This window comes from Magnolia sinica, chromosome 10, assembly GCF_029962835.1.
Source record: "Magnolia sinica isolate HGM2019 chromosome 10, MsV1, whole genome shotgun sequence".
In the NCBI taxonomy this organism is placed as follows: domain Eukaryota; kingdom Viridiplantae; phylum Streptophyta; class Magnoliopsida; order Magnoliales; family Magnoliaceae; genus Magnolia; species Magnolia sinica.
The window spans coordinates 51,826,210-51,839,192 of NC_080582.1; the positions used below are offsets into that span (position 1 = coordinate 51,826,210).

Consider the following 12,983-nt stretch of genomic DNA (forward strand, 5'->3'; position numbering starts at 1 on the left):
TTCTGAGCATGTGATTATGAATGGTATAGATTAGACATACACAACTTGGTTTTTTCATGGAGAACAACTTCCCAATATGGGTGTCAATGCCAAGGTTCCTAGTACATCTGACACTAATTGTAATGAAGAGTTGTTGCCCAGAATGGTTGATTTGGTTAATGATACTTTTGGTCGTGTTCAACCCGATGACTTAGATGCATGTATGAATGAGGTTAATGAGGAACATAGTAGTCAGCCTCAAGATGACATAGACAATGATACTCAGTACAATAAATTAAGGGAGGATGCGGTACAACCCCTATATCCATCGTGTAAACGCGAGTATACAAAGTTGTCAGTGACAGTTGAGTTGATGAGCATGAAGGCTAGATATCAGTGGTTAGATAATAGCTTTACGAGTTTGCTGCAACTGCTCAAGAAGATTTTGCCAAGTGAGAACTCTACTAGATAGTACTTATAATGCAAAGAGATTGATCAGTTCGTTAGGTGTGAACTATGAGGTGATACATGCATGCCATATTGATTTATTCCATACTAGAAGGAGTATGTTAATAAGGAAACTTGTTCTACATGTAAAGCAAATAGATGGAAAGTGAATAATGTTGTAAGATCAAGAGTCTCACATGTACCATGGAAGGTGTTAAGATACTTCCCATTAACACCAAGGTTACAAAGACTTTATAGCATATCATGGATTATAGAGAATATATTGTGGCATTCAAAGGGGGCTAAAAATGACTCGTACATCCATCATCCTGTGGATTCTTCTATGTGGAAGTTTGTAGATAGAAAATTTAGTGATTTTGCTGTGGATCCACATAACGTTCGGTTGGGACTTGCAACAGATTGATTCAACCCCTTTGGGCATATGAGCATCTCATATAGTTGCTGGTCTGTTATGATTGTTCCATACAATCTTCCACCTCATTTATGTATGTGGAAGGAATTTATTATGTTAACACTTTTAATTTTTAGAAAAAATGGTCCAGGGCATGACATCGACGTATATTTACAACCATTAATTGAAGAATTAAATGAATTGTGGAAAGGGTCTATAACATATGACTCATTCGGGAAGAACAGGTTTACAATGAAGGTGATTTTATTATGGGCAATACATGATTTTCTAGCCTATGGACATCTTTCTGGGTGTAGGATAGGAGGAAAGTATGCATGTCCTGTTTGTAGTGAGGAGACTGACTCTGTTTGGCTAAAACATGAAAAGAAATTTTCTTATATGGGGCACAAAAGATTCCTCCCAAGAGCTCATATCTTTAGGAGCCAAAGATCTTGATTCAATGGGAATGATAAAAATTGGCAGGCTCCAATTATCTGAAGAACAGGTATTGGTTAAAATGAATAATATATAAACCAAGTTCGGAAAGCATATAGGAAATAAGAGGAAGACGACCACGGATGAGGAGTCTAACCTTACTGCTTGGTCGAAGAGATCAATCTTCTTTACATTGCTGTATTGGGAGCATATGCCCATTCGTTATAATTTGGATGTGATGCATGTTGAGAAAAATGTTAATGAGAACCTTATTGCAACAATCATGGACATGAAGGACAAGTCTAAGGATGGTTTACAAGCCCATCAGGATCTTATGGCTATTAAGATAAGATCAAAATATTGGGCAGAGGAAAAAAACGTAAGTTGTTATTACCTAAAGCTCCTTTCACATTATCCAGATCTGAAAGAGAACTCATTTGTCGAACCTTGAGTGATTTGAAAGTTCTGAGAGGGTATAGTGCAAACTAGAAACATCATATCAGTATGGATGACTATCAACTCAAGGGCCTTAAGTCACATGATTATCACATTCTAATACAGCAGTTACTTCCCGTATTATTGATGCATTCATTCGAGAAAGAAAAGTCATTGCGCGCCGCCATTATACAATTGTCAAGATTCTTTAACGTCATATATTCTAAAGAAATTCATCGTATGGAGCTTCAAGAAATGAAGAGTCATTGCGCGCCGCCATTATACAATTGTCAAGATTCTTTAACGTTATATGTTCTAAAGAAATTCATCGTATGGAGCTTCAAGAAATGAAAAATAAAAGAGTGAAAACATTATGTGTTTTCAAAAAGTATTTTCCACCATCGTTTTTCATTTCTATGACACACCTTGTTATGCACTTGGCGGAGGAGGCACAACTTTGCGGACTTGTCAGATATCGATGGATGTATCCTTTTGAGAGGTAACTTTAACTGTTTTAATTTATTAACCTTTTCAAAATAGCTTATATTTTTTCATCAATACCTAATTTTAATATTTAACAGGATGATAAGAAGATACAAGAAGTATGTGATGAATCAAGCTTACCCAGAGGGCTGTATTGCGGAACGCTACATTATAGAGGAATCTATGATGTACTGCATGAAATACTATCCTAATAATACAATATGAGGTCATAAGCAGGGACTAAAAATATTCAATGACGATGATGAAAATGTTGGTGATTCCCAAAATGATAAGAAAGGAAAAGTTTATGATCTTACTACAGTGCAATACCAACAAGCACGCAGATGGGTTTTGCAACAACATGTTGAAAATCATCAATGGGAGTAGTAAGTTAATGAAGTTTATTATTCTTTTTTATATTTTTAAATGGCTTATGGTAATAAACATTGTTATATACATAAAATTAATTGCTATGATTTGGAATTTGTAGGAAGTACTAAACATACATCCAGGGCCAAACACGTACAAGACAAAATCGAAAGGGTAATTTGTTAGCAGGAAAACCAATGGAATACATTCCTTGGTTAAAACATCAACTAAATAATCAAGAAATGTCTTAATTTAAGAGAATTGTTGATGGTGCTGACTTGAAATGCATATCATATAATACTTACTCAATAAATGGATATGTTTTTAACACTGCGAATTCCGAAATGAACAGAACAACATATAATCGTGGAGTCTCAATGAAAGCACTAACTAGCTTTAGGGCAAGTGTCAGGGATAGGAATCCTATAGAAGAAGAAGTCACTTATTATGACATCATTAGACAAATTCTCAAATTGAACTACTTCGACTTCAGAGTAGCACTCTTCTACTGTGATTGGGTGCATATGGAAGATAAATTAAATGGATGTTTCATAGATCCTGAAACAAATTTGATTTTGTCAAACTAGAGATGACTGGCATGTTATACTGGATGCTCCTAAGAGATTGACAAAAGATGCATATGCATTTGAAGATCCACTTGAGTTTGAGGCCAGAATGAATATAGGTTCTTCATCACTTTCATTAATCGATGATTTATATGAAGAAAATGGAGATGTACAGGAAAAATCATGGGTAGAGAGTGAGCCAAGTACCTCATGTCATAGGAAATGGAAAAGAAACTAATAAGATTCAAATCAGTTTGCAAGTGAGTTTAAATCTATTTAGTAATGATTGTTACAATTTTTTAGCTATCAAAATATTAATAGAATGCCAATTACATAATAATGAGATATTATTTTGTTTTATAAAATTACAGGAATTATGTCGCATTTTGGTGGTTCATCAACTTCAGCCCAAGGAAGCAATACAAGGAAGAGACTTGAATTAAATGAATATAAACAACCAGTCGGAGAAACATCAGCGCCTTCCAACACATTTTTAGGGCAACTTGGTAGGACACACTATCCAATTTCATACGCTGATTGGTGCAAAGTGCCTAGTGCAATTAAAGATAATATTTGGTCTATGGTTTTGGTGAGCATGTTTATTCTTAATTTTATTTCTAGTTCGTACTCAATAAGATTGTTTGATTATTAATTTAATGAAACAGGCCATGTACGACATCAATGATGAGTTAAAAGAATATGCATTTTCGAAAGTAAGCAAAGCTTGGAAGGTATGGAAATACAATTTGCAAAAGGAATATGATAAATTGGATAAAGATGTAGTAAGAAGAAGAAATTTTCACATTGGTATAAAGAAAGAGGATTGAGACATTTTCATTAATCTACAATCCACAAAATTATTAATCAATCGTTGCAAGAAGGGAAAGACTTCCAGAGTAAAGGTGAAATGCCCTCACACGACTGGAAGATGAGGTGCTGCTAGGACATTAGAGAAAATGGTAATTTGTACTACATTTTTTGATAATTTAATTGATGAATATAAATTCTCGTTAACTAATTTGTTTATATAATTACAGCGAAAAGAAAATCCAAATACTATCATCACCAGGACTGACTTGTTTGTTGCCACTCATAGCAGACCTGATGGGTCTTACCCAACACAAACACGTCTTAAAACAGCGGTGAGAATAATTTTTCAATTTTTAATCAATTTTTTTTATTTAAGTACAATGAAGGATTTATTGTAATAATTATCTTCTAACAGGAAAGAATATTATCGATAGCTGGCAGTGATCCTTCCAGTAAGCACAAGGATTTAGACCACAACCCAGTTTCACAGGTTTTCCATCAATTCTACTCACTTTACATACATTGTCATTGATTTTTTTTAAAATAATAATACTATACACACATCACTAATCTTAAAAATTATTGTTTAGGTTTGTGGTCGTGATAGCAGAGGCCGGGTTAGGGGGATGACTTTTGGTATTTCTAAGACTATTATGAAGGTTGCCACCACCAACATCATAGAAGCTCGATCGGAGAGGAATGCACGTATGTCCATTGAGGTTAAATTTGAAGCATTAATGACTCAAATACAAGAATTTCGTATGATTGTTGAGCAACAATTTGCTGAACTTAAGCAACAAATTACTCATCAAAGCCAACTACGTCACCACTCCCCTGATACAACTGCATCTCAGGTACTACATTTGTCATGATTAAATGATATAATTATTATTTTTAAAGATAAAAGTAGCATTATTATTTACATGAAACCATTATTTTATTTATAGGCAAACCATCGATCTCGTGAGCCCTCAAGTATTCGAGAAGACTCTGCAACAACTCCATCGATGGAACAAATTTTTCAATTGAGAGATATCCATGGTTGAACTATTGCTAGTGGGCGGATGGTGTCAGATAATACAGGCATCCCTCTAGAATGCATCAGAGTTGTAATAGATCATATCAATGTTCGTACAGCAGAGTTTTTTAATGATGACAAGACATTTGAAGATATTTAATTGGGTGAAATTATTGTTTGGCCCAAATTCCTGATGAGAATTTGAATATTTAGTAGTTTTGTTTAACTTTTTAAACTCTAGGACATGCTTTGGTAATTTGTATGACGAAAACTTGATTATTCATTGAAATCATTTTTTGATCAAGTTGCCTTTTTTATTTATTTAATCTTTAGCATCCGTTTTATTAATTATGGCTTGTTCTCATTTGTTTTTTTATTAACCAAGTCACTAAAGGATTTCAATTTCAAATGTAGCTGAAGTATCGACAGAACGTTGTCTCTAGTTGCAGTACGAGATGTAATAAGAATACACATTGATTGTGTATTTGAATTTTTTTAAATGCACCATCCAGAAACAATTTGAGACGATGTTCAATGATACTTTGTTAAATATGAAATTTATGACCTTTAGTAACTTGGTTAATTAAAAAAAACTATGTAGTGGCTTGATCCCAATCTGACTTTTTAGGTACGTAGGTAGCCGTTCGTAATGTACTAGAATATCGGTGTAGTCACAAATCTTTTTTCTCCTTTGAATTGTAACAGATTGTATTGGTTGCATTTTTCTCTGTCATACAGGTTGTGGCTATCAAAGATATAATATCACCTCTTTATAGGGAAACATTTAATGATGTGTACATTGTTTATGAGCTCATGGACATTAATCTTCACCAAATTATTCGTTCCAATCAAGCTTTATCAAAGATCATTATCAGGTGATATTTAAGATTTTCATTATAAATAGATTAAGAGCCAATGATAATTATAAGTAGACTTGCAAAATTTATAAATAGAATCGAGCAAGGCTTAGATGACGATGATAAATCTCTATAATCATGACAAAAGTTTCTGATTTTCAAGTTTCTGGTGGGGAAATATTGGATTCGATCCTATCTGTGGTGAAAATCTGAACATGCATATTTGGCCTTATTAGATGCATCTTTATTGGCATTAAACAAAGGTGAGTTGACTTGCACTAAGTTGAGAAGCTTGTATATGAATTTTATTCTTGCACTAAATGCAACATTATAAATATGAGATAATTTTGTGGAAGGTGTTAAGAAGCCAACTTTGTTGGAGAACCTTACTTGTACCGAAGGCGTTATGTGTTGTTCTTGACACATGAGGTTAGGAATAAGGCAGATATTGTGGCTAGTGATTTAGAGGTCTATAATGGATTATGGAAGCTGCCATGGAGTTGACTTTGGCTAAAAGTTGATTTGCCTAAACACTTGCTAGTAAAAATAGTTTGCCAATATTGTGAAAATAAATTTCCATAACTTTGTAAATGCTTCATGAATATTGTTTTATGTTATAGAACACATGAGGTTGTAAATTCACGTAAACTATAGAACACATGGATGCTGTTTGCAACAACTAACTGCTGTTACTTTTGGTCAGATTGATGCTAGAAAGCTTGTTAAAGAGGTCTTCGAGGCTGTCAAAAGCGTTTTCTCTTCGAGGTAATTTTACATGCAATTTCTTTCTTTTCCTTTTTCTTTTTCTTTTTTCTTCCTTTTTTTGAACTAAGTATGGAAGGTTGGTATTAAGTATTACAATCTATCCAACCTTAGATGGGTAGCTAATTTATGATTTAAATAAGCGGTGGTCCCTGGAAGGTGGGAACCGTTGTTATGACCATGACGAAGCTGTCCATTTCCTATGGATAGCAATATGGGTGGCCTGGCCATTTCGACAGGCCCATGTTTATGTATTAAACATTGATGGAGCAGACCTGAATGTGCGTCTGAGCTATTCGGATATTGAGTGGGGGTCCCTGGAAGGTGGGAACCGCTGTTATGACCATGATAAAGTTGTCCATTTTCTTTAGACAACATTGGAGTGGCCTGGCCATTAGGACAGACTGTGTTTATGTATTAGCTCAAACCTATAACCTATAACCTATACCCTATACCTAAACTTATAATTTAAACTTAATTCACTTAACTTAAACCTACACCTTAACCCAAACATATAACCCGAACCCGAACCCAAACCTGAATTCCTAAACCTAAACCTAAACCTATAACCTAAACCTATTCTCAAATCCCTAAACCTAAACCTTTAACCTATAACCTAAACCTATAACCTATAACCTAAACCCAAACCTAAACCTAAACCTTAACCTAAACCTACAACCTAAACCTATAACCTATAACCTAAAACCTAAACCTAAACCTAAAACCTAAACGTATTCTCAAATCCCTAAACCTAAACCTACACCTAATCCTAATCTCAAATCCCTAAACCTAAACCTACACCTAATCCAAATCTCAACTCCCTAACCTAAACTTAAAAACCCAAACCTAAACCTGATCCTGAACCTGAATCTGAATCCCTATACCCTTAGCCTAAACCTAAACCTATAACCTAAACTTAATTCACTTAACTTAAACCTACACCTTAACCCAAACATATAACCCGAACTCGAACCTGAACCCAAATTCCTAAACCTAAACCTAAACCTAAACCTATAACCTAACCTAAACCTAAACCTATAACCTTAACCTTAACCTATAACCTTAACCTAAACTATAACCTATAACCTAACCTAAACCTATTCTTAAATCCCTAAACCTATAACCTAAACCTAAACCTAACCTAAACCTAAACCTATAACCTAAACTTATTCTCAAATCCCTAAACTTATAACCTAAACCTAAACCTTTAACCTATAACCTATAACCTATAACCTAAACCCAAACCTAAACCTATAACCTTAACCTAAACCTAAACCTAAACATTAACCTATAACCTAAACCTATAACCTATAACCTAAAACTTAAACCCAAACCTAAACTCGATCTCGAACCCGAACCCGTTTTCCTAAACCTAAACCTTAACCTATTCTCAATTCCCTAAAGCTATACAACCTATAACTTAAACCTAAACCTAAACCTAAACTTATAACCTAAACCTATAACCTTAACCTAAACCTAAAACCTAAACCTAAAACCTAAATGTATTCTCAAATCCCTAAACCTAAACCTACACCTAATCCTAATGACAACTCAACATAAACCTAAACTTGAAAACCCAAACCTAAACCTGAACCCAAACCCGAACCCGATTTCCTAAGCCTAAACCTTAACCTATTCTCAATTCCCTAAACCTTAACCTATAACGTAACCTAAACCTAAACCTATAACCTACACTTATAACCTAAACCTGTAACCTTAACCTAAACGTAAAACCTAAACCTAAACATAAAACCTAAATATATTCTCAAATCCCTAAACCTAAACCTAAACCTATAACCTACAACGTTAATATAAACTTATAACCTAAACCTATAACCTACAACATTAACCTAAGCCTATACTTATAACCTAAACCTATTTTCAAATCCCAAAACCTATAACCTAAACCTAAACTTATAACCTAAACATAAACCTTAACCTATAACGTATAACCTATAACCTATAACCTAAACTCAATTCCCTAAACCTTAAAATATAACCTAACCTAAACCTAAACTTATAACATACACTTAAAACCTAAACCTAAACCTATAACCTAAACCTACAACCTAAACCTAAACCTAAAACATAAACCTAAACCTAAAGCCTAAATGTATTCTCAAATCCTTAAACCTAAACCTAAACCTAAACCTACAACATTAACATAAACTTATAACCTACGACATTAACCTAAACCTATACTTATAACCTAAACCTATAACCTAAACCTAAACCTTAACCTATAACCTAAACCTTAACCTATAACATATAACCTATAACCTAAACCTATAACCTATAACCTAACCTAAACCTAAACCTATAACCTACATTTATAACCTAAACCTAAACCTATAACGTAAACCTAAAACCTAAACCTAAACCTAAAACCTAAACCTAAAACCTAAATATATTCTCAAATCCCTAAACCTAAACCTACACCTAATCCTAATCTCAACTCCCTAACCTAAACTTAAACCTAAACTTGAAAACCCAAACCTAAACCTGATCCTGAACCCGAACCCGATTTCCTAAACCTAAACCTTAACCTATTCTCAATTCCCTAAAGCTATAACCTATATACTATAACCTATAATCTAAACCTAAACCTTAACCTAAACCTATAACCTAAACCTAAACCTTAACCTAAAACTAAACCTATAGCCTTAACCAAAACAAAAACCTATAACCTAAACCTTAACCTATAACCTATAACCTAAACTTATAACCTATAACCTAACCTAAACCTAAAACCTATAACCTAAACCTTAACCTATAACCTATAACCTAAACTTATAACCTATAACCTAACCTTAACCTAAACCTAAAACCTAAACCTAAACCTAACCTTTACCTATTGTTGTTTCTATATTTTTTAAAACTCTCTTTTAATTCATTGCTTAGTTTCCATAAGATTGTATATAATCTATTGCAAAGGAAAAGAAAAGGGCTTAGTTTTCGAGTTCTTTTAAGCTTCCTTATCATCTATGCATGGCACTGTAAACCTTTACTAAACTGTAACTCTAATTGGAACTTTATGTGCAATCTGATCAAACATCTAATACTATCCTATTCCTTTGAGGATAACATTGACGTATTTATGGGCCCTTGTGCTGCGATTCTTGTTCTCATCATCATTGGACTCTCATGTATGGGAATCAAGGATGTATCCCTTTAACACATGCCCTTTTTACAAAGCTTTAATTTTTATTGTTGTTTCTATTAACTTGAATTGAAACACTTTTTTGCATTATTTGCTTGCATTAGTTTTATTTTGAAAAAGTGTGCCCACTTTTTTGGAAAAAAAAAGCAAATGAAGTTTCTGCAATTCTTCGTAATTTTGAATTATAATGTTTTGTTGGTTGAATATTTTTTTATTAGATGAATGACAAAAAGAAAGTTGTTGCTGATTTTTTTTCTATTTTTTTAATGTAAGAAATTTTCTGATGGCTTTAGGCAATCCATATTTTTCTAAAATATTCAAATCTGAGACGGTCCATAACCATCCTTTTAAGGTCTAATCTTTCATGACAGTCCATGATCGTCCTTCTTTAAATACGTTCCATAACTGTCCTTTTTTAAAGTGCAACCGTGTAACATCAGAGATTGCTCATAACAGTCCTTTTATTGTCTATCTTTAAGGATAGTCCATGACCTTCTTTCGTAATAGACGGTCCATAACCGTCGTTTTAACATCTATCTTTATTGACAGTCCATGACCGTCCTTCTTTATAAATGTTCATAAGCAATGACGGTTCATGACCATCCTTTAAGTAATATGACGCAGCAAAACAGGGTGGCCAATGCAACGGTTCAAAACCGTCCTTTATTATGATTTGAGACGTTTTTCAACCGTCCTTTTTTCACTATTTTGGGGTAGTGACCTTGAGCTACTTTAATTCAATTTCTTGGATCTCAAAAGGGTAAAATAAAATTCCCTTTTTAACAAGTAAGATTGAATGGTAAGAGATCAAAAAACTCAAAACTAAAAAGCTATAAAAGAATCTTAAATTACCGTATAATAGCTTCACAATAGCGGGGACTTAGTTCTCAGAGAGGAAGCTTGAATTAGCTTGGAATGACTATGAAATGCCAAGAAAAGTCCTCTATTTATAGGGCGAAATACGGTTCGCTCAACTGGCCTAAGGTCTGCCTCGACTGGTCCTAGCAATAATCAATTTTCAAATATTCTGGCACGATTGGATAAACCTGACACTCGACTGGTCGAGTGGGGCTCAAAAACCTTGCTGGACTTTGAGTCGAGTTAGTTTCCATGACCGGTCGAGTAGGGTGCTCAACTGGTCGAAGACCTACTAGACTTATTCGAAAATTTGAGTTAATTTTTGGACTGGTCGAGAAAAATCCTGGACTAGTCGAAGTATATCTAGGGTTAGACGAAGCAAAGCCTAAAATAAGTACAATGACCCAAGTTCAATATGCAATACGAATGACCTAACCCTAAGGTCTTTCTAGGGTCATATATACCTTAAATATGAGTATTGAACTTGTAAGCTTCAGTCGCTTCGGTAGATAGTATTCTTGAAGTACTTGAAGCTTGATTTTGTACTCTTTAAAACTTAAAACTTGTACACTCAGACTTGAACTTGTATACTTGAACTTGATCATGTAATGCACTTGGACTTGAGCTAGTATTTGAAGTCGCCCTTACATTCGAACTTGTGTATGAACTTAATCTTGTATTTGCAGTTGAACAAGAACTTTAATTTGAAGTTATAGTAGCATTTGATGTTGATGTAGATGACTTGAAGCTCATCTTCGTATGAAGGTGAACTTTTCATCTATTGAACTTAAAGGTGAACTTTCCATCTATCAAACAAGTCAATCACTCCAAATTGGTTTGTCATTACAAAATTTAACAATATAGGGTGTTGGATCTAAACCATAGCACTTACAACACCCTCAGACCCGAGTTTCGAGTTGTAACTCATACACAAAGTGTACTACATTCCATTATACGATTATTCAGAGGAAAAATTAATATTCATTTCTACATTCCAACTAGGTCCATTCACAATCATTCACACAAAATGATTTAATCATCAACATTTGTCCATTCTCAACATCCATAAACATTCAATCAGTATAAACTTGATATCATTCATCAATCAATACAGCTTACCAATGCATACTTGCTACAAACCTATAACAATTCAATTAAATAAAATCAATCAAATGCTTAAAATCCTTCAATTAATCGGATCATCCTAACAAATAAAATTCTAATTAAATAATTAGGAATGGTCTAAATGCGGGCATTTCCTCTTCTGAACTATTTGTTCCTGCACCTACTCATCAGCTAATTATTCATCTATATGGTTTTACATCAATAAAGGGTAAGCTGGATAGGCTTAGTGAGAATTTTCGGCATAGTTCTTTATATCAAATTATAATAGAATGCCAATAATCATTCACAATATAATTTTAGACAAAAAACGTAAAAATTATGTAATACATGAATGCATCAATGCATCGAGTGGGAATCCATCCACTTGCTTGAGTTGGAAGCCCGTCAACCCGCATCTGCCCCCTGATAGGCTTCTACCATTTGGTAGGCATAAACAAGGCCTGCATCTACTCCTTGAGTAGGCTTTCACTAGTATAGTGGGCTTCTGGTAACGATTCTACTAGGTATACCATCTAGGGAGGTCCCTTAGGAATTCAACACATGTTATGCATGCAATTGATAGATGCACAAGCATATCAAAGAATCATGAATCGTGTATTACATAGATCATTTCGATTATCACATTTGAATCAATATAGCACATATTATCAAGTATATTATTTAATTCATGTCCAGTTATTAATTCAACATATAAGTTGCATTAATACAGTAACTCAAATAATTGATTATACCACATTAATCATTATTATTATATTAATACAGAGATCACACATTCATCTAAATCAATTAAGAGTACATGGCAATTATACCAGGGTGAGCATACAACATATCAAATAATCCATCTATTTTAACTTGATGGATAGGAAACACATCGAGATCACTCACCTTGACGCGGTGGAGATGATTTCGTGTACCAATGGTCTGAATTGAATTAGTACTTCCTAAAATCAGATAAATAAGAATTATTTTTAATCTTATAATTCCACATAATGAATCAACATATGATTCATTATCTATCATTTCTTTAGATCGTTGCAGCCCATCATATGGTCCGATTGGTCTGGAATTTAAGATTTTAATTTATTTTAATCTTAAGAATATAATGAATGGTGATGATTTAATCACACATTTTAGATTATGTCATATAATTCTATGTGCCAAATTGTAGCTTGCACAAAGAATTACTCTTTTGGTATTTATTCAATTTCATTAGATTAAGGAAGAAAACTGGTAGATATACACTACAAGAAAGTAGGCCTTTAGCCTC

The 12,983-nt window shown here is 33.7% G+C and overlaps 1 long non-coding RNA gene across 1 annotated transcript; it reads left to right on the forward strand.

The window, feature by feature from the left end:
• Nucleotides 1-3,981: 3,981 nt before the first annotated feature.
• Nucleotides 3,982-4,607, forward strand: LOC131257466 (uncharacterized). The gene is made up of 4 exons (XR_009177429.1): nt 3,982-4,085; nt 4,164-4,268; nt 4,352-4,426; nt 4,527-4,607. It is a non-coding gene; the product is annotated as an uncharacterized LOC131257466 (long non-coding RNA).
• The last annotated feature ends 8,376 nt before the right edge of the window (nt 4,608-12,983 follow it).